This window comes from Herpailurus yagouaroundi, unplaced genomic scaffold (genome assembly GCF_014898765.1).
Source record: "Herpailurus yagouaroundi ecotype Mexico unplaced genomic scaffold, PumYag 142, whole genome shotgun sequence".
In the NCBI taxonomy this organism is placed as follows: Eukaryota; Metazoa; Chordata; class Mammalia; order Carnivora; family Felidae; genus Herpailurus; species Herpailurus yagouaroundi.
The window spans coordinates 16,445,654-16,469,239 of NW_024412397.1; the positions used below are offsets into that span (position 1 = coordinate 16,445,654).

Sequence of the window (23,586 nt, forward strand, 5' to 3'; positions counted from 1 at the left end):
TTCCCGATACCCTTGTGGTGGTTGATAACACGTTCTGGAGGTATTAAGAAAGAAAAGGTCTATGTAGGTCTTTCCAGAAATGAGGGGCTGAGAAGCCAGTTTCGCTTCCCCTTGTTGGGGACCGATGGACCTACACAGGGCCTAGAACGTGCTAGATGACAGGGTGCACCAGCCCTGTTGGGCCCTCAGCCTCTGACCTGACCCGTCGAAACTGGAAAATAAAAACAAACAGAAAGAAATGTACCTTCACGCTTGCCCTTCCTCTTGTTTCTTCTCCTTTAACCAGAGAGGTTATTTATCATTGAGTTTCTAGGGTCGTAGCCCCGCCCGGAAGCCTAAACATAAGACCACCGATGTGCCTAGGAAAGGAAAATAAATATGTCTTCCTATGAGCCCAGGTCTCCATTTCCTTTCTTTCTTTTTTAATCTACATTTTCAGTGTGACGTCATTCTCATTGCCATCTCTGTCTTATATTGCCTTTCATCAGGTAAGAACTAGCGATAAAAAATGAAATCAACCCCGTAGGCTTTCGAACCAGTTGGTGGAGGTGGAAGACAGGGAGAGTGTGCAAGTATGCCAGCAAATGGAAGGTTCCGGATTCAGCACATGGATTCCAAATTGTAGCTATAAACAAACAGAGCAACTCATTAACCCTGGACCATGCCTACTGGGCTCATGAGCAGAGCTCCCCCACGCTTCACTTGGGCCGTCAAGAAAACCCCAAGGTGCCCGGCTTCCTGCCTCAGCTAGGGCCAGCCCTCGGCCAGCTGCCAAGGAGCCTCGTGTTCCTGGTCTCCCGAGAAGTGGCCGGTTCTCGCCTCGTCCGCCATGCTCCCTGTAAACTGCAAGATAGAACAACGGCCCGGTGGCTCCCTAACCGGATACGTTGAATCAGCCTTCCCCTTAGAGGTCATCGTACAGATCCCTTCAGGATTCACGAACGCTTCACCTCAGTCACCAACAGCAGCCCGTGCCCCGTACGTCAGCCATCATCCCCAGACTAGGAGGCACAAGCCCTGCTGTGACCCAATTTTCCTCCCTCTGCACCCTCCCAAACCTGCCAGCGCGTTCTGTGGGACTCACGGTGTATCATCAGAAACTCCCTTTCTCCTCTCACATTCTTCTCTGAGCCTTCTCTTCTGTTCTTTCATGTCCCATTCGAAACCTGGTTTCTCGGGGCGCCTGGGTGGCGCAGTCGGTTAAGCGTCCGACTTCAGCTCAGGTCACGATCTCGCGGTCCGGGAGTTCGAGCCCCGCGTCGGGCTCTGGGCTGATGGCTCAGAGCCTGGAGCCTGTTTCCGATTCTGTGTCTCCCTCTCTCTCTGCCCCTCCCCCGTTCATGCTCTGTCTCTCTCTGTCCCAAAAAAATAAATAAAAAAAACGTTGGGAAAAAAAAAAAAAGAAAGAAAGAAACCTGGTTTCTCATAAAAACATCTCCTTCCTCTTTCCCCACCCCCCTCTGGAGACAGCTGGGGCTCTCTTTCCTCACACACCCCTGTAACTTGGAGTCCGGCAATGGTATTCTTCTGTCCTCCCACTGCAAAGATAAAACTCTCCATTTGCCTCCCTATACCTGTTTGTCCCCCAGGTTTCCTCAGCCCAGGCAATAGCAGAAATATCCACCAGATTGTTCTCGTCAAAACTCTAGCAGTTATCCTTGATCTTGTATCATGCCAGTCCATCAGGAAACCTATCAGTTTTGTCTCGAACATGTAACCCAACCCCATCCAATTCTCCATCGTCACCATTGCCTCTATAACCCAAGCCATGTCAACCATCTCCTAATTCCTTTCTCTGCATTCATATCCTTTTCTGGCCTGTCTCCCCACAGTGGTAATCTTCCTTCGAAATGGCTGGGATATCACAACTCTCTGCTCCTTAAAACTCAGAGTTTTATTTCCTCCCTTACAAATTCTTGCATGATCTGGGCCCTGCCTACCTCTGGGTTCTCTTCTTGCCTCACCTCCAGCCTTGTCCACTGTAGTGGCTTGACCCGTGTCCTCCAAAAACATATGTTAAATCCCTAATCTCCCCCCCGCCACGCTTCCTATAAATGTAAACTTATTTGGAAATGGGACCTTTGCAGATGTCATCAACATATGATGTCATTACAGAAGGCCCTAATCCAATGACTGACGTCCTTACAAGGAAACGGAAAGATCACCTGAAGACAGAGTCACGGGGAGAGGACCACATGAAGACAGGCCAGAGATGGGAGTGCTATACCTACCAGCCAAGGATCACCGGTGATTTCTGGTGACCACCAGAAGCTAGAAAGGAAGGATCCTCCCCTTGAGCCCTCAGAGGGAGTATCGCCCTGCTGATAGCTTGACTTTAGACCTCTGGCCTCCAGAACCAACAGACAATAAACTCCTGTTGTTTTAAGCCCCCCAGTTTCGGGCGATTTGTGACAAGAACCCTAGAAAATGAACACACCCACTAAATTCAAGTCACATTGACATCTTTGGGTTCCCTAAATACACCAAGCTTATCTCTGACCTACGGGTTCTGTTCTAACATTTTTCTTTGCCCAGAATGTTCTTCTTCCTGTCTTTATATGACCCTTTCCTGTGTGTCATTCAGCTCTTAAACGTCACCTCCGCTGTCACCGAGCACTCAACCTAAGAGAGCCACCCCGTCACTCTTACACCAACCTATTTTAGTAATTTGTGTAACTGACAGCCAGCTAGCTTTTACGTGATTACATATCGTCCGCGTCCCTCCAAGTAACATGCACCCCATGAAAACAGTGACCTTGCCTATCTTACTGCTATCTCCCCAGTGCCCAGACAGCACTTTGTACTTAGTAATAGGTAGAGCACAGACTATGACAGTTTACCCAGGACTGTCCTGGTTTTAAACCTTAGAGTCTTGTGTCCTGGAAGGCCTGCGGGTCCCAGGAAAGCTGTGATGTCTCATCACCCTACTAGCAGACATTGTCAGTCCGATAACCGACACACTGGAAACTGAGGGGATGAACGGACCTTTTAAAGAAATGAAGTCCTTCCTCTCTAAAATCGGACATGATGGGTGTAGTTGAGCAGATCAGTCGCAAGGTGGCACTAGACTACTAGATTTATTAACATGCCAACTTTCATTGAGGTCTACTCGTGGTGAGGTAGCATTACATTCCAAAATGTGAGGACAGTCAGCTGTTTTTCATAGAACTGTTAGAGTCTTCTCTAAGACTGAAGTATAGAAGTATACACCTCTGAAGTATTTTTCATTCCTGTGTATGTTCCTGACAACCATTGAATTTTTCCACGTAGAAAAAAGAGAAATTTATAAATACTAGGACCGATTTGCATTTCAAATGTTATTTCTGAAACTTATGTCACACTAACATGAAAAATATACATTTGGATGGATAAAATTGTGACTACCGTCCCATATTTTATCCAGGGATTTAAAATATAGCAAGTGTAGGGGGTAGAGCTCAGTGGTAGAGCATTTGACTGCAAATATAGCAAGTATTTATGTGACAACCTAAAGATTTTGATAGCTGCAGAAAAAAAAAATCAGTTTTCCAGAAAAATCTAATGTCAGAAATGTACCAAGAGAAAGCTTTCCTCAAGTTTATAGATTTTAGGTAAGAGATAATACCAACTGAGTTTCATTTTCTACCAGTGGCTCATAGTCACCAAGTCCAAAGAGTTTTCACCTCAAGAATTCTTGCTTGTAGCCAAGATTTATTGCTCGGATTACTCCAGAAGTTAACATTTGCTCCAAGGAATAGTTTCTAGAATAGAGGGCACAATTTAGGGAAATTTCATCCTGTCCTATCCTGAGAGATCAAGGTCGCTCATTTTGAACTCAGCGAGATTGTAACACAGTGTTTGTAAATTCATAAATCTATATAAGCAATATCTACATCCTATTTATAAAGAATACACGTTTGTAGATGAAATAAAAGCACGGGCTGATGTGATACCTTGCCCAAATCATCATGGTGGTGCCCTCTGGGGAGAAATCAAGGGAAAGAGGACCCAGGAGTTCAACGGAACTTCAACTTTATCACTAACGTGTGTTCATTTTTGACAAATTGGGCTACTTTCTTGTGTATGGTAATGTTTGTTATACTACATTCTGTTGTTTTCTTTCTTTTTAACTTTTCCAATTACAAAAAGAAGAAGAAAGGAGGAAAGTGGCATTGTCCCTAGGGATCAGTCGACTTTCCTGCAACAAGTCTGTCAAGTCAAGGAATGAAACAGAATGTGTCCAAGATGAAGCATCCTACTTCACCCACTTGGCCTACTTCTCTGACTCCTTCATGAAGCTCTATGAACCCAGGATGGATTGTTTGGATTGGAGATTTTAGTGGGTCTGCGGATGAGTGGCTTTACTTCTTTTTAAAGTTGTTATTGGAAAAGAACGTTCTGCAAAATGCAGTTCTGATGAGAACATTATATAGACAATGGCCCCACACACTAGACAGACAGAGGAGGGCGAGCAGAGAAGGGAAGAGAGATGGAGGGTTGGAAAATGGGTCGATGTAACTAGAAATCATTTACCATAAACCAGTGTAAGATGACAGACTAACGGAATCTCTGGCATGTTTAAAATGTTCTCGAGGTGCCGGGTGGCTCAGTCGGTTAAGCGTCCAACTTCAGTTCAGGTCATGAATTCATGGTTTGTGAGTTCAAGGTCCTGTGTCAGGCTCTATGCTGACAGCTCAGAGCCTGGAGCCTGCTTCAAATATTGTGTCTCCCTCTCTCTCTCTGCCTCTCCCCTGCTCACTCTCTGTCTCTCTCTGTCTCTCTCTCAAAAGTAAATAAACATTTAAAAAAAATTAATAAAATGAAATAAAATAAAATAAAATGTTCTCCTTGTGGTAAGGGTTTTGTCTTTCACAAATGCAACATAATGCAGGAGACAAACCCAAGGTTGCCTGAGGAACAATGCACGAGGAACTCCAGGGGGTTCTTTCCTGGTTTCAGTATCCTTCAGGAGACTTTTGACAGCTTTGGAGTAGCTACTTTTTAGGGAAATCATTTTTTAAGTAAACTCTACACCCAACATGGGGCTCAAACTCACGACCCCAAGATCAAGAGTCTCATGCTGTAGGGACTGAGCCAACCAGGAGCCCCAGGAAAACATATTTTAAATGTATCTTTATACAGTGAGATTATTTTCTTTAATATTCTTCAATATTTTTATATAATTTAGTTTAGATCAATTCAAACTCAGTGAAAAAATACTGTCTTAGGGCCCCTGACTGGCTCAATCAGTGAAGATTCTTGACCTCAGGGTTCTGAGTTCAAGCCCCACGATGGGTGTAAAGATTACTTGAAAATAAAATCTTAAGAAAGAGAGAAAGAAAGAAGAAAGAAAGAAAGAAAGAAAGAAAGAAAGAAAGAAAGAAAGAAGAAAAAAGAAAGAAAGGAAGGAAGAAGGAAGAAAGAAGAAAAAAGAAAGAAGGAAGGAAGGAAGGAAGGAAGATTGCTATCTTATTGTCAGGGATGCTCAAATCCACAATCCTAATTCCCAATCAGGAAGATAAAGCACACACAGAGGTAAATAAAATACAGAAACAATAGAGGTATCCAGCATCTCACAGGTTAACAGGGCTGAATCCATGAAGCTTCCAGATAATGAAAGTTTATTACACGTATACCATCACTTTGTATTTACTTTGAACGCTTCAAACGAAATGCTTTGTAAATTTTAGTTTATACCTGACTCTTTCTTATAGCACAAAATCCAACTTAATCTTTTTTTCGCGTTCAAAATGCTCGTTGTTTTCCCTGGCAATGAGTAGAGAGGCATTCCTGGGAGCTACAGTAAATGCTCTCTGTTTGTTTGTTTGTTTGTTTGTTTAGGAACTTACCTGCTTTTCTTGAAAGCTATCTTGTTATTGGAACAGAGGCAGGAGAGTTCATTCTTGATTTGTCGTTCATTTAGGGCTGCTATTTTGTATCTTAGTCTGTTTCTCAGATGTGCAGAACATTCAGGAAAGGAATATCCGTGGGCAGGCTGGATTGTGACAATGGGAAGGATCCGTGCAGTTCTGTACAAGATCCCGCAATGAATTTAGTTTTCTCTCTTTTAAGAGGAAACACATAAGATACCCTTCAAAACTGACATTTTCTGAGACATGTCGGTGCAGGGTCGTGTAGTGAAGAGAACAAGTCTTGTTTTTATTTACGAGGCCACAACTACAGTGGTCAGAAGCACAGACTCAGGCTGGCTGAGTTCTGTAGAATATGGGGCAATTTACATGAATCCTCCCCATGCGTCCATTTCCTCATCTATGAAGTGGCTATTATAAAAACAGTACCTACCACGTAGCGTTTTCAAGAAGAAGAAGATGAGTCAGTATTTGCAAAGCTCTTGGAACCATGTCTGGCACCTAGAAAGTACAAGTTTTATGATATAAGCTACTTTATAGTAAAGAAATTTTAAGGTAACATATTTGGGGTCCGTATTCCTTCGCGGTGTGTTGCTTTCTCCGTGATGGTGAGAACAAATGTGTATCTGGATATGCAAGTCTGCCCGGGGCCAGTTTCACGGGACTGTGACCTGTTCAGGGCCCCCCATGCCTTTGATCCGCTTAATGGTCTTGCTGCCACTGTCTTGACGTTCTTTTGTGTTTTATTTTTTTAATGTTCATTGTTTATTTTTGAGAGAGACAGAGAGACAGAGAGCAAGCAGGAGAGGGGCAGAGAGAGAGAGGGAGACACAGCATCTGAAGCAGGCTCCAGGCTCTGAGCTGTCAGCGCAGAGCCCAGTGCGGGGCTCGAACCCACGAAACGTGAGATCATGACCTGAGCCGAGGTCAGACGCTTAACCCACCGAGCCACCCAGGCGCCCCTGTCTTGAAATACTTAATGATGGTCCTGATTCTATCTAAACACCGTCTTCTGTTCTCGGTTGTTTTAAGCCTGGACGTCATGGCCTCTCTGTCACGGGTTTGGGGCCAATTGTTCTGGAAGAAATTGAAGGCTCTGGCAGGCACGTTGCTCTGCCTTCCTCCACAGCACCCTCAGCCTGATGCTGGGATGCAAAAGACTCCCTTTGCTCTCTTTTCCCTGCGTCAGACATGCAAAGGGAGCACATCTATAAATACACAAGCTTTTGCAAACACGACTCGTACAAAACTATGCTTTATTCAGGACCATTCCCCCCCCCCCCCCCAGTTGTGAAATTATCAAGTCCGGCATTTCTGTTCTTCCTTGAGGATCTCTTTCTTCCTTAGGAAGTGTCTTAGAAGGTTACAGGATAAGGCAGGAGCGGGGTCCTTAATTCTAGATATGTGATCTCTGACAGGCGAGTCATTCAAGCTTCCCTGGTCTCGCTTCCAAATTGTTTTCAAATGAGAAGAACAATAGTTGCCAGATATAGGGAAGACGTGAGATCAGAAGAAGATAATTCATGTAAAAGCATGTCATCTTCAGGAAGGGGGAGGAGGGGTAGGAGCCACAGCATGAAATCATTCCCTTCTGCTTTCGTTCCTAGGGTGATAATCACAAAGTGGCTGGCTTCATTTTCCCAACGGAAACATCGCGTGCCCGGCACATTAAGCTACTCCATAAAAGTTTTAAAGTAAAGGTTAAACAAGGTACGCACGTATGAAATAATCACTGACGAGGCATCCTCTCTGAGTCACAAAGAAGGCACCAGCGCGTGGAGTAAGAAACACGCATTCTCCTCCGAGGGCTGCCACGATAGGTGGGAGTGACAATTCAGGGAGAAATAGTTACCATACAGAATCATAAGTATTTTAATGAAGGAAAATGTAGAAAGTGCCGAGGCATCATCTGTTCTCCCAGAGGCTGGTGAGGAAGGCTTCAAAGGGAAGGCTCATAGGAGTTCACCATTTGGAGAGTCAGAGGGGTCCATCCACATGGGGCATTTGTGGAAAGAAAATAAGAGACAATGACTAAAACAGGAGGGTGAGGTAAGGATTTATTCTGCATGTGAACCATTGGGGAACTCACACAGGTTTCTTTCTTTCTTTTTTTTTTTTTTTTGTTTACATTTATTTATTTGTTTATGGGGGGGGGGGAGTTGCAGAGAGAGAGAATCCCAAGCAGGCTCCACCCCGTCAACGCAGAGCCCAGTGTATGGGTCGATCTCACAAACCCTGAGATCACGGTCTGAACAGACATCAAGAGTCAGATGCTCAACCAACTGAGCCACCCAGCCGCCCCCACAGGTTTCTGATTACAGCGTGCTGTGATCAGAGTTTTTTAAGAAGAGAATCTTGGACATAGTATAGATTATGCACTGGCATGAGGAAACCCAGGAGGCAGGAAAACTTATTAATAAAGAAACTATTCCCAAGTGTCCATCAACTGAATGTATAAACAAAGGTGTTTTATCCATACTGGAGAATATTACTCAGCCATAAAAAGGAATGAAAGGCTGATACGGGCTGCAATATGGATGAACCCTGGGAGCATTATGCTAAGTATAAGAAGCTAGTGACCAAAGACCATACGTGGTATGATGACGTTGATATGGAATGCCCACACTAGGCATATCTCTAGAGACAGAAAGTAGATCACTGATTGCCCGGGGCGGAGGGGAGGAAGGGTTGGGGCGTGACTGCTAATGGGTATAGGGGTTTTTTTTGGGGGGGGGGGGATGATGAAAATGTTCTGGAATTCGATAAGATAGTGGTGATGGTCTACAACTCTGAATATACTAAAAACCACTGGATTGGAAAACTTAAAATAATACAACTTAAATTTCAAAAAGAATCTATTGCCTTTGTCTGATAGAGAAATAAAAAAGAACTGACCAGAATTAGCACCAGAGAAGATAGAGAAACAGGGTGAGTTTCAAAATACTTAGGGGACACCTGCGTGATTTAGTCGGTTGAGCGTCCAACTTCAGCTCAGGTCATGATCTCACGCCTCCCGAGTTTGAGCCCCGCGTCAGGCTCTGTGCTAACAGCTGGGAGCCTGGAGTCTGCTTGGGATTCTGTGTGTCCCTCTTTCTCTCTGCCCTTCTCCCGCTCACGCTCTGTCTGTCTCTCTCCCTCTCAAAAATAAAATCGAATAAAATAAAATAAAATAAAACAAAATAAAATAAAACAAAATAAACAAAACAGAAGATACAGCAGTAAAAGAAAAATAGAGCTTTCCTCAAGCCTTCCAACCAGAGGCAATAGCTGAGTGAGCCTGAGCCTGAGGTAAAGAGGAAACATTCTTGCAAATAAAGAGCTGGGTTTCAGGTGCAGTGGGAGGGCAGGAGAAGTGACCTCTATAAGGTCGTGTGGAGATGGGGTTCATTAGCAGTCAGGAAGCAATGAACAATGTTTTGTGGACCTTTTGAGAAGGCTGTATTTAGCAGAAATATATTTTCAATAATCACCTTCTTTGTAGGTTTGTTTCAAAGAGAATTTGAAGCCATTTATAAAAATGCATCATATACAAACGTAGGATAAAAGTCGAGAATGTGATTAAGGCATAGGCATATTAATAATAAAAATGGTCAAGGGGCGTCCGGGTGGCTCAGTCGGTTGGGCAGCTGACTTTGGCTCAGGTCATGATCTTGCAGCTCACGAGTTCGAGCCCCGCTTCGGGCTCTGTGCTGACAGCTCAGAGTCTGGAGCCTGCTACAGATTCTGTGGCTCCTCCCTCTGCCCCTCCCCCACTCTCGCTCTCTCAAAAATAAATAAACATTAAAAAAAAATTTTTTTAATAAATAATAAAAATGGTCAAGTGAAGCTGGTTGGGTAAGTACTATACAGAATTATGTATCAGAAAATCTCTTGTTCGTTCTGAAAGTGTGTGCAAAGTGAGCTCTGGGTTTTTGGGTGGGTTTTTTTTTTTTGTTTTTTTTTGGTTTTTTTTGGTTTTTTTTTAGCAGCAGGAACACGAAGTACAATTATTTGAGAAGCTTAATGAGCTGGTTACAAGAGTCACTGGTGAATGAGAAGTCTGGATTCATTGGCTTCCTGTTAGCTGAGGTTTTGCTATATAAGGCTTTCCTGTTTTGCAGATGAAACCACCACTGTTGTTCGTGTCCAGGTGCGTGGGCTCTGCACAGAGCCCCTGCTCCACCGGGTCTGGGGGAGCCCAGCTGTGCTGAGGGGACTGTGCATTGATGCTCTCAGCTAGTTCCAGCCACCCTGTCCTGAGAAGGAAGGGACGAGGCTGGGGACACCGGACGTTCGTCTCGAGCAGCAGCGTGTAGCCACCCCAGCCCTTGACCTGGGGCTTTGTTGTGTCTTCTCAGCAGAACAGGGAATATGCCAGTGAATTAGGTGCCTTGACGACCAGACCCTGAGCATAAACTGCGATCAGACCTAAGGGTGCGCCCAGTGTCTGGTCCTCTCCCATCCCACCCGTCCTCAGTGCCCTAAAAGACAGCAGCAGCTCAACTGATGGCTGTAAGGAGAAGACAATGAAGCCAGTTGGCAACTAAAAATAAATTTAAAATCCATTGAATGGGGCACCTGGATGGCTCCAACCGTAGAGCATGCGATGCATGTGACTCGACCTTGGGGTCATGAGTTCGAGCCCCACGTTGGGTGTAGAGGTTACTATCAATAAATAAATAAATAAATAAATAAATAAATAATACATAAATACATAAGCTCTAAAAACCAATAATAAAATAAGATACATTGGACAGCAATACTAAATGTGGAAAAAATAACAGGGCAACTGGGCACTCCTTTTCACGTTCAAACACAAATAACTGCTTTGATTTCGCACACTTCACCACATACCTAAGGATTATTATTACTAGTGTGGATTTTTCTTGTTTGCTTTGAGATGCTAGCTCCAGCAGATCCAAGAAACATTTTTTTTTTCAACGTTTATTTATTTTTGGGACAGAGAGAGACAGAGCATGAACGGGGGAGGGGCAGAGAGAGAGGGAGACACAGAATTGGAAACAGGCTCCAGGCTCTGAGCCATCAGCCCAGAGCCCAATGCGGGGCTCGAACTCACAGACCGCGAGATCGTGACCTGGCTGAAGTCGGACACTTAACCGACTGCGCCACCCAGGCGCCCCCATTTTTTTTTTTAAATCAGGCGACACCATTATCCAAACACAGGCATCACCTTTGGGATGGGCAGCTGTTAAAGGGCAGCTCAAGGAATAAGATGAGAGGTGGGAGGAAGAGAGGAGAGAGAAGGCAAACAGGATGAGAGCAAAGGGGTCTGTCTAACTGAATGCAGCTGCAATACCTTGAAATAACCCATTTTATCACTTTCTAGAAAAACCCTGATACCTCACCTCCCAGCTCTCCTTCCTCCAACTTACTGTTTTATGTTTCAGTATTTACCAGAGTTTTGGTTTGTTTTTGTTTTTTGAATGATTTTATTTTTAAGTAATCTCTACACCCAGAATGGGGCTGGAACCCAAAACCCTGAGCTCCATTGACCAAGCAAGCCAGCCAGGCGCCCCCAGAGTTTTGATTTTTAAGCCACTGGATATAAAGCATTTTACAAGAAAACCTTATATGCAAGCACGTGAGTTATCTGGGCTTGGGTGACCCCAGTTCTGGCCCTGCAATTAACCAGCTCACCCAGCAAGCAGAGCTGAGACTACTCCTAGCCTTAGTCTCCTGATTCATAAAGCAAGGCGTTTGGCCAGGGGTTTCTAGTCACGCTTCCATCTTTTTTTTTTTTTTTTCCAAGGTGGTTCCACACTCAGCGTGGAGCTCAAACTCACAACCCTCAGATCAAGAGTCAGATGCTCTACCGACTGCGCCACCCAGGCGCCCCAAGTAAGGGTGTATATCAAGTACCTACCCAAGCATGGCATACACCAAGCCTTTAAAAAAAAGTCTTTATTGCTACCGGTGTTAATAACGGCCTACGGAAGAGATAGACAGCTCTCATACTGAAAGCACAAGTCACTTGATATTCAACAACAAGAACAAACGTGAGTCTTTTCATTAAAATGTGTTTTCATTTCAAAAATAATATCACTGACGGTAGGAATTGTAGAAAATACTTTTTCAGGGTTAGTTCTTCTGAGAAAAGAGATCTGGAAAGCAGGCCAGAATTTCTTCAAATGCAACAACTCTTGAGCTAAAAGGCCCAAGGGATTTAAAACCGGAGGGCTACCAAATCCAAGTCTTTTAAGCCTCCAAAGCCATCCATTAAGCAGCAGAATGCACAGTTAGAAAAGGCCACATACAAATGCCTGTGATTCGCGTCCGTTCCTCGTGGGGGCTCTGCCGTGTGAAAGAGGATTTCCTTCCAAGGAGGAAAATGGTGGAAACAAGGACCAAAATGTTTCTTCTCCACCCCCTGCCTGTGCTGGCCCTATTTTGGTCAGCAGACGGCGTCTGCTTTTGACAGGCGGTGGCCATTTTCCCTCTGCACCTGCCCGGCTCCGCCCAGCACAGATAATTTGCAGCGAGCAAGGCCTCAAGGGCTAGCTAGCAGCCTGGCAGCCTTCCAGGGTCTCGATGCATTCCTAGGAACAAGATTCTGCCTTCCCGTGTAAATCCGGTATGGTTTGTAGGCCATGGGAACGAGACAGCTCAAGTGGTGCTTCACGGAGAACAATTTCGTGCTGGGGTCTGCGGGAGACCCCAAGAGAAGAGAAAGGCAGAGGGCATCGCCAGGGTTTTTAGCCCGTGTGCCCCTGCACCCATGTGATGGCTGTGGCAGTAAGCTTTTACCATACTAAAAGCCCAAAGGAATGAGATTGTGACATATGCTACGACATGGATGGACCTTAAAAACATGGTGCGAATTGCCACAGGCCAGGCACAGAAGGACAAACACCGTACGATTCCATTTATGTGACGTGCCCGGAACAGGCAAATTCATGAAGACAGAAAGTAGAATATGGGTTACCACAGGCTGAAGGGAGGGGCCAGGGGGGAGTAATTGTCTAGAAAGTACAGAGTTTATGTTGGGAATGATGAAAAAGTTCTAGAGATAGATATTGGCGACAGTTACACACCCCTGTGCATGGAGATGATGTCACAAGCGTATACTTACCAATGGCTAAGGTGATAAATGTGATGTTAGGTCTCTTTTACCACAATCGGAAAAAAAAACAAAGCAACAAAAGCAGCAGGGGAAGGGAAAACTTGTCAAATTCAGTGTCTCAGAGAAGCAAGCAGCTTCGAACCCAACTTAAACACCAAAAATTGGAAGCACCTGTACCACGTACACCAGCTTTAAGGGAGTGGTGATCTTTAGGAGGACGGAAAGGGCATACTTGTTGGTGGAGAGTTATTTTGACCATCCCTGCCTGCAACTCTTTCTCCCAAATTCTGAACGAGGCATGGGAAACTGTCATCTGTTCGATCCCAGTGGTCACTTACAAGTGTCCGTGACATCATTTTCTGTACGAAATGCGTCAGTGTCGTACCCTTCAGCGTCTATCTTCAAACCCCCCAACACCTCTTCCCCATCCTCACTTTCTGCTGATGTTCCTGCCTCCCACTTTCCAGAAAGCACTGACACAATCACAACTGCCCAGGCCTCCCCAACCACATCCTCCCACCCACCAGCATCTAGACCCACATATTCCGCTTTTTTGCCGATTGACATTAGAGGGACTATCTAAACCTATGTCTCTGTTTGTCACTAGGTTCCACTGTGTTGTATATTCAAGGTGATCTCTGCAGTATTTCTTTATTGCCTGTCTCCTCGGCTAGAACCTATTCTTCATGAAAGCAGGGATTTTGCCTACATAATTCTCGGACGCAGCCTACGCATGGAGGTCAGTTGCTGGCAAATAGTAAACTCTCAATACACAGATGAATACCTTCCTTTTCTATCTGTTTGAAAAATACCAGTATCTTAAAAAATGAAGTGTTGGAATAGAAAAACATAACTTGATCGCATGAAATATTTGGAATAAACGCGTCTTCCCTGCTATTCCCATAAACCAATGAAATGTTTCCAAAGTGATAAGATTTCAACACCCAAGCCACCTCCCCCGGAAGTCACACACAAAATATTTTGTCACCCATATCCTCCCAATATTATTTTGGAAATAAGTCTGTCTCTCTTTCCGCGGCACGGTGTCTCTGGACCTCCGGACACCGAGGAATCAGGAGATCACTCACGAAACCTCAAAAAATGGGAAAGCCATTAAAGTACGGAGCTCTCAGAGTACAATGGGTTAAGAGCTGCACACACTTTTCTAGACAGCAAAAATTGCCAAGGTAAATTCCCTACGACTAACTACAAAACTAACCACCTGTAGTCGGAATTATGGACGCTGTGTTTCTCAAGACACTAAACAAAATGTAGGCTTGTAGCGCAGAAGCCGGTGATCTGTGCAGGGCCTCTATACTTCCTGTCATCAAAGGAGAGCATGAAGGTCATCATTAAAGAATTGTTTTCTTCTGACCTACTTGAGAACACTCTGAAATGATGAGCTGCCAAACACTCTGAAAACTTGGCCATGTTGGCCCCGACAGGGACAGAAAAAAAAAAAAAAATGCATAAGTGTGTCTCCTCCTGAGGGAGGGGTCTCATTCAGCAGAAATACATAGACACATTTTTATTTTAAAATATTCCACCCTGGGGGGGCGCCTGGGTGGCGCAGTCGGTTAAGTGTCTGACTTCAGCCAGGTCACGATCTCGCGGTCCGTGAGTTCGAGCCCCGCGTCGGGCTCTGGGCTGATGGCTCAGAGCCTGGAGCCTGTTTCCGATTCTGTGTCTCCCTCTCTCTCTGCCCCTCCCCTGTTCATGCTCTGTCTCTCTCTGTCCCAAAAATAAATAAACGTTGAAAAAAAAATTAAAAAAAAAAATATTCCACCCTGATAAGCGACTGGATTCACATTCGAGGCTTGGGAGAGCCTTTTAGGATAATATTCTAAATTACCGCAAAGAGCTTTTTTAGCTTGAATGTGAGCTAAGAAAAGTGAGATTTTACTTGTAAATACTCTATGTTTTAGCGCAACAGCTCCTCTGCTCTTTGCATCTTACCTGTAATCAACACTATTGGGGGGAGGATTTTAAAGATCCTTTCCGTCTGGCACACGGTACTTTGATATACGAGCAGCATGTGCATTTTGGGAGCGGGGTTAAGCTTTAAAGTTAAAGAACAGGATTTCTCTTCTGGGCAAAATTACGTTCCATGACCTAATTTCGGGGGAAAACCAGACCCAGGGATCAGAGTGGCTCGTTAAGGCTCAAGAATTCTAATCGTTTCTCTGGGCTTGTCCTCAACCTAAAGCATCGATGATTGCTTTCACTTCTCTTTGGCTCCATTTCTCCATTCCCATCTTCTAGGTGGTGGATTTGGGACCCCTCTACAGTTTCCGCGGCAGCTCAGCGCAACATGGACATGGAGGGTTGATGTGGTCACAGATTTCAGTCTGCCACTGTTGTCAGTGCCACCAAATGATTTGTGTTCGTAAACTTCCTTGTTCTGAGCACAAGAATGAGTAACTTTTTTCTATTTCTCTTTTATTGGAGCAAGTAAATATTTCCAAAGGAGATCCAAGTATGGTATTCATTACAGCATAAAGTAGACGTACAGGGTGAAAACCAATTACCATAAAGGATGTTAAAAGTCAGCAAATTTCTTTTCCTGCCTTAACATTTCATCAAGTGCTCATTTATGCAAACCCAACTTGATGCAATGATTCACAATAAGCCTCTCAAAGGTTAGTTGCGTTTTTTAAAAACATTGTTTTTGTCAAGTACTGTTCAAGTGGAAAAATATACCATGTTTTCATTGATACAGATGAGCTCATTTTTATATGCAGCTAATATCAGAGTATTATAGATTATCAAATGAATATTAACTGTTATCTATGATTTGTCAGTGTTTCATTACGAGGGCCCTAAAAGTCTTAGAACTGTTTCATATATATACTTTGTGTTTGCTGTACAATGACATTTCCCTCAAAATGGGATTTTTTAATCACTCAAATGTCCTTTTGAAATTGTTAAGACCTTTATTCATTTGTGTTCCAACTTGGCAGAAATCATGTCATATCCATTTTTATATTTCTAAAAGTCAACAGAATCCCGGGGATACATTTGACAATGAAAATACTTGCTGAGTGAAAATGTAGGCCCACAATGACACGGGTATATCACTTTTAGAAATCTGCTCCCTCTTTAGTACACAAGTTTTCGATATGCACAACTGAGCAATTTGATTTGGAAAACTTGGCCTTTAATGTGTTTCCTTTAAGACGGATTTATAGCTGGGCCGCCTGGGTGGCTCAGTCGGTTAAGCGTCTGACTTCGGCTCAGGTCACGATCTCACGTTTCATCAGTTCGAGCCCCGCCTCAGGCTCTATGCTGATCGCTCAGAGCCTGGAGCCTGCTTGGGACTCTGTGTCTCCCTCTCTCTCTGCCCCTGACCCACTTGTACTCTGTCTCTTTCTCTCTCTCCCTCAAAAATAAACAATTTAAAAAATTGATTTATAACTTATTTCATTGCTCCTACTGAAGGTCATCAGTGGATTTGGGTTTTCTTAGCTCCCCACTCATTCTCCACAGGTCTTCCTCAGGGACGACCTCCGAGGAGATGCCCTCCTGTCTATATTGGCTCATTCCACCGATAGAGACGTCCTGAAAGTCTTCTACAAGCAGCAACTGCACAAAACCTGTTACTGAGTAAGGGAAAGATGGCCTAGTCTTCTGCTAAACGAGAGCTATCTTCCACCTGCCCCAAGAAGGAAACTGGACTCATGGAAAAGCATCCGGAAACTGCAGAAATGCACCAACTCCCTGTAGTGCAAGGACATGCGATCCCTGCAGTCAGAGAAGATGAAGGTAAGTTCTAAAGTTCATTGCCATGACACAGAGACGCTGCTCAGAATAACCAGTAACAAACCCAGCAATTCATAGCATAAGATTTGGGATGAAAACTGACTGCTCAACACTTCTCCAAATCTCTTTAGAAGGAGGTGCCTGTACGGTTTACCACATCCCGCTAATCAGGGAATAATCCAGAGATGACCATTCTAGAAGCATTTTGATGAAAAGAAGCGGTAATGTGAAAAACGTAGGCTTGGGAAAATGTCAGGATTTTGTCCACTCCTGTTTAAAAGAAAAACAAACAAACAGGAATAAAGGGAAGAGAGTTTATGATTAAAAACATAAGTCTGGGGCGCCTGGGTTAAACTCAGTCGGTTAAGCATCTGACTTCGGATCAGGTCGTGATCTCACAGCTTGTGGATTCGAGCCCCGCGTCCGGCTCTGTGCTGACAGCTCAGAGCCTGGAGCCTGCTTCGGATTCTGTGTCTGCCTCTCTCTCTCTGTGCCTCCCCCCCGCCCAAACACACACACACTCACACTCTGTGTGTGTCTATCTCTCAAAACTAAATAAACATTTAAAAAAATTTTTAATAAAAAATAAATAAAAATTTAAAAAATTAAAAATAAAACATAGGTCTGTGCCTGTGTCCATGTCGACAACCTCGTGGCTTGCTAGGAGTTCCAGAGGCAGATGTGGTAGTTACCTGAGATGCTGAAAAGGCCATATGCTACCTTGGTACCTTCTCTGTTTCTGAGGTTCCAGCCAAGTTTGTGTTGAATGAGTACAACCTACACCTCAGACAATTCTAGAGTCTCCTCTCTCCCACTTTTGTCTAAAGAGCAAAATATTCTTGGCGGGGGCGGGGTGGGGGGGCGGTCAGTAGGAAAGACATTTTGCCTTTCCCTTGAAACATCTACCTAATGCAGAAGCTACAGCTGGATATCCACCACGTGGCTCTCATAACTTACCCATGGCCTTGAGGTCTGGAGACTCTGTTAGCCCCAGCTGTTTTCAATGGCTTCCCTAAAAAATATTATGTGGGTTGAGACACTGAACTCTACGGCCGGCTTAGACTTCAGTTCCAATGAAGAAAAGCAAGTACGCTAAGACAGATCTGTTTGTAAAAGCGTGTTTAAAATTAACATCCTGAGGAAACCAACAGAACTTTCTGTTATCTGATTTCTTTCCACGTATGGTTCAATGCACCACTAATGGTTTCCATTTGAAAAAGCAACTTCATTTAGAAAGAAAGATGTTTTGTAATATATATATAAGAAGACTTAATGTTCTTAAGAATGCACCAGTTCTTTGGAAGTTGGGTGACTCAATCGAAGAATTGCCAGTCATAAGATCTAAATACAATTAACTATATTTTACTTGAAGTTACAAGCTTCATCGTTCATTGGTCCACAAATGGGGGTTCCCACACGTACTGCTCAGTGAACTCTTACACCAGTTAAAAGGATAAGTAAACACCGATAATTTTGTGGGAATAATATCCTGTCCTAAAATACCTGCATAAGAACCATCCTGCATATTCACGCGGGTTCCCCCATGTCTACCTTCCCTGCTGCAGTAAACCTCCTACGTTACAAAGAAGGAGCCTGTCTTCCATTCAGGTGCGTTGCTTCAAGGACTAAAGATCTCTTTAAAAAATATGGGTTCCACCCTGGGAAAATCCAATGAATAAATAAAAAGTTATTGGTACTGAAAAAAAAATATATGGGTTCTGTGAGGCACCTGGGTGGCTCAGTTGGTTAAACGTCCAACTTTGGATCAGGTCATGATCACCCAGTCCGTGGGTTCGAGCCCTGCCATCAGGCTCTGTGTTGACAGCTCGGAGCCTGGAGCCTGCTTCGGATTCTGTGTCTCCCTCTCGCTCTCTGGCCCCCCCCCCCCCCGGCTCACACTCTGTCTTTCTCTCCCTCAAAAATAAACAAACTTTAAAAATATGGGTTCTGTGGGGCACCTGGGTGCCTTAGTCGGTTGAGCATCTGATTCCTGACTTTGGCTCAGGTCATGAGCTCACAGTTCATGGGATCGAGCCCTGCATCAGGTTCTACACTGACTGTGCAGAGCCTGCTTGGGATTCTCTCTCTCCCTCTCTCCCTGCCCCTCACTATGCTCACTAGCATGCACGCTCTCTCTCTCTCTCTCTCTCTTTCTCTCTCTCAAAATAAATAAATAAACACTTTGAAAAACTACTTCTTAGAAAAAAAAGTATGGGTTCTGAGGCAGTCTTATTTAATGATAAATCAATTTGCTATAAAGCTGCCTCACTATGTATATTTCACCTGAGACCCAAGTTTGACTTTAGCATCAGAGCATTTTGGCTGTGGTGGGGGTGATCCGAACTCAGGTATATGGCAGAGTGGAATGTTGGGAATGACTTTTCCTTTTCCAAGCCCTATGATCACGTAATACATAACTTTTGGGGAAGAGGCCTTTGTGAGCAAAAACAAAGGAAGCCTCAAGCTGAAAACAGCTTTCCCAGTGTATTAAATGCAATCTAATAAGAGGTGTACAGAAAGGTGTTATCAATATGACTTCTGTTCGTGAACCTGAAAACCTGATTTTGCAATAGTTAACGCATGCCCTAATCTCTCTTTGCAATTTTGAACCAATTTCTTTAGGCAGTTCGGTGCCTTCAAAATTAGATCATAAACCAATTTAAAATTTGAGGCTCTGGCAAGATAATTATGCTTCAGAGTAACTGAATAAAGTGTTAACAATTCACAAGAGTTTATTTTAATTCTTTCTAATTAGGGGCCCCATTTTATTTCTCTTCAAAAAGTAATACCACCTGGGGCACCTGGGTGGCTCAGTCAGTAAAGCGTCTGACTTCAGCTTAGGTCATGATCTCACAGTGTGTGGGTTCGAGCCCTGCGTCAGGCTCTGTGCTGACAGCTCAGAGCCTGGAGCCTGCTTGGGACTCTGTGTCTCTGTGTCCCTCTGTGTCCCTCTCTCTGCCCCTCCCCCACTTGTGCTCTGTCTCTATCAAAAATAAATAAAATGTAAAAAAAAAAAGTAACACCACCTTACATTTACATTGCAATTTATAATTTTCAAGGATTTTTGACCTATGTAATCTCATTTGATGCTTATAAGCATCCCACACAGTGAGGAGGGTTTTATTTTGGTGAGGGGACCAGGGCTCAGAGAGGAAAGCATGGAGATCAGACCAAACTGAGAGCTCCCTGTTAGGCCCAGTGCTCTTTCCATTCTATCAAACTGTAGTTAACAAGTTAAATGAAACCCTCCGTTGTTTGGGGCCTGTGTTTTCATCCTTCTCTGAAAACCGATGGCAAAACAGAAACAAAAACAGGTAGAACGCCAAGTGCAAAATGTATTAATACCAATATAATCAGGGAAAATTTTAGGCCAATAAGCAACTGTTTTGTTTTTATTAAGTCTTAATTTTTTGGAGTGTCTGGGTGGCTCAGTAGGTTGAGCGTCTGACTTCAGCTCTGGTCATGACCTCACGGTTGGGGAGTTCGAGCCCCGCATCGGGCTCTGTGCTGACAGCTCGGAGCCTGGAGCCTGCTTCAGATTCCGTGTCTCCCTCTCTCCCTGCCCCTCCCCGGCTCACACACACTCAGTCTCTCTCTCTCTGAAAAATAAATGACCATTAAAAAAATTTTTTTTAAAGACACCTTTTTTAGAGAAGTTTGAGGTTCATGGCAAAATTGGGGGGCAAGTACAAGATTTCCTGCATACTTCCTGACTCCACACATGCATAAAAACAGTAGTTTTAACCCTTTATGAAAATACAGAATTTAGTAAGTAATTTGAGAATGCAACAGTTAGGTTGCCATCCAATACTCCCACTAAATCATCGTACTCTTTGAGACTTAGAACAATACCAAGCAGTTCTAAGGTGGGTACAATTTGTGGCGCATAAATTATACCTCAGTAAAGCTGTTAAGGCCACATACCCATTGCTGGGGACCTAACTGTGTCCTGTGTCCCCCCGAAATTCATATGTTGAAACACTAACTCCAGCAGTTCAGAGTATGATGGGGATCTATCGGGATAGGGTCTTTCGGGGGTAATTAAGTCACAGTGAGGTCATTAAAGTGGACCCCAACCCAATATGACTGGTGTCCTTGTTAGAAGAGAAGATTTGGACACAGACACACAGAGAAGGAGGACCACGTGAAGACGGAGAGAAGACAGCCGTCTACCAGCCAGGGAAACTGGCCTCAGAAGAAATCAACCCTGCCAACACCACGATTTCAAACCGTGAGAAAATTAATTTCTGCTGTTGAAGACACCTCTTCTGTAGTGCTTTGTTATGGCATCCCTAAAGACACACACACACACACACACACACACACACACACACACAATACTATGCTACCTAACACAAGCTATATGAAAACCTACCTTTGTGGGCAGCCTTGGGTTTTTTCATCTCCTCCGGGACACTATTTTACTCACCAAATTTTCTACGCTTAAATTTCAAGTATTTATATTTTGACGTTCATTGCTACAGACTTTAATAATAACCGAAATTCAACATACAACAGTAAGAAGCTCGAATCTATAAAAGAGAGAGAGGGAGAGAGAGAGAGAGAGAGAGAGAGAGAGAGAGAGAGACTAACCACGCTGCTCTGTGGTGAAAAATGACTTTCCCAAAGTGTCCACAGGCACTGGGAGACTCCTTCAGTTCTGGAAGCCAGTATCTGGGCATCTGTCTCCTTATTAAACACTTAATGTATACTCATGGTGGCAGTGGCGGGGGGGCTGCCCAAAAAGCTGGGCCCAAGAAAGCAAGACGAAGTTCCTGCTATCTAGTTTGTTTGGAGTTCACGTAATTAGAAAGCATAGAAATCATACGATAAAGCAAGCACTATTTCTTATATTTCTTAACAGTAAAAATCTCCCTTGTTTCAATTCCCTTCTTAATTGTATACCACAGTGGCATGTTTCAGTACAGTGAGATCCTGAAATGACAGAAAAACACTGAGGTTAAGTATTGTTTTTAGTCAGATGAATTGTAAGCTGGGCAGCAAGAAAGTTCAACATCAGCTGCCATGGGACATTTCGTTCGTGGGACCGTCCTCGTACTTTGTTGACAGGTTGGGAGGCAAAATGTACATTTCTGGTTTCTACCTGTAACATTTTTCTGGATTTTTTTTTTTAGATCTTTAGATCTTTTTGGTTTTTTGGTTTTTTGGTTTTTTCAGTTTGCAAATTAAAATCTAACCTGATATAAAGAGGGATAAAAAGTCTAAAAATCAGGGGCTCCTGGCTGGCTCAGTCAGTGAAGCACGCAACTCTTTAAAAAAAAATGTTCATGTACTTATTTTGAGAGTGGGGGGGGTACCATGAATGAGCGGGGGAGGGGCAGAGAGAGCGGGATATGGAGAGAGAATCCCAAGCGGACTCCACAGTGAGGGCAGAGCCCCACGCAGGGCTTGAACCCACAAACCGTGAGCTCGTGACCTGAGCCAAAACCAAGAGGTGGCTGAGCCACCCAGGTGCCCCTGCAATTCTTGATCTAAGGTTGTGAATTCAAGCCCCGTGTTAGGTGTAGAGATTGCTAAAAAATAAAATCTTTTGGTTCAAGCTAGAGCATCCGCTGAAGGAGGGAGGGAGCTACGAGTCCTTTGCTAGGGGAAGACCAAAGACAGACTGTAGGGAAAGCAAATAGAAGCCATGTTTCAAAGACCCGTGTTAGGGGTATTTCATCAGTCTGTAAGAAGTGAGTCTGAAATTGCCAGCAGCTTTGATCCTGAAAGATCTCTGAACTGTGTGCAGCTCCTTGGAACAGTGGGTCAGGACCCCGTCATGAGACAGGTGGAAGGAAAGAACCCGGTCACGATATTTCTCTGGCAACGAATGAGGTGTGGCGGTCAGGGGAGAGTGGAGTGCACCAAACGGGTGATGTCAGTCAGGCGACAGAGCACAGAGTATCAGTATTCGGACCAGGCCTCAGAGACATGGCGTATCAGTATGTGAAAAAGGGGTCCCGCATCTACATGGAAGGGAAACTCAACTGCGGTGAATACACAGGTAAGCACAATGTGGGGCCACAAGCGACAACAATCAGAGCCGGTAATAGTCTATTTCTGGGTGACCCGACCGAAGAAAAGGCATAGAGTGAATGATTCTTCTTTAGCCGTTTTGTAGGGTCTCATTTCCAAATCATGTACAGTCTTTATAGTTCCTAAGGACAAGATTAAAATATGCTTTTATATACAAAAATAAGTAAAATAAAATAAAATCTTTTTTAAAAGTCTAAGAACCATCTTAAAAACATAAACACCACCCCCGCAACTGTAAGAAAATAATTGCTTGTTAGGAAAGAAAAATTCCCCAAGAGATGGAACCTGATACTTTATAGGAAAAGACTGTGAAGTCCAGTGAAATGTTGGGTGGTGTTTTATAACCCAGAGGTCTGTAGCCCCTGCTATTTGTTTTACTCCTTCTTTGTGCCTTTATGTTCACCACTCACCTCTATTCTCTTGCATGGAGTCCACAGAATTCGTGACCTCCGAGGCCATCTGCCTCTAAGACAATCACTAGTAAGTTCCCCAATGTGTAAACATTACTATCCCAGATATTGGCTCCAAGAACTCAAATGGCTTTCTTGTCATTTTCTCTAGATTGACAATATGTAACAGCTACTAGTTGGAACTTCCATTAAAGAAAGTATGTACATGAGACCCCAAGTCTCTCGAATTCTAAAATCTTGACCATGTACATCTAATATATTTCCTGGGTTAGCTGGTCGTTAAGTTTAAACTTTCATGTTTAGTTTATCTCCATGAAAGCTGTCTGTATTTCCAAGAACATGGCAAACATAAGCATTCACTTCAGAGGCAGAGCAAAGTTTCAGTTGATCTAACTGGGCATCATAGCTTATGGAATTCCCTCACCTTTCAAAATCTTTCCCAAAACTTGGGATTATCTGGGTAAATAAG

General features: G+C 43.9%; 1 pseudogene; it reads left to right on the forward strand.

The window, feature by feature from the left end:
• The first annotated feature begins 22,270 nt into the window (after window positions 1-22,270).
• On the forward strand, window positions 22,271-22,761 carry LOC121032625 (single-stranded DNA-binding protein, mitochondrial-like; annotated as a pseudogene).
• Window positions 22,762-23,586: the final 825 nt, after the last annotated feature.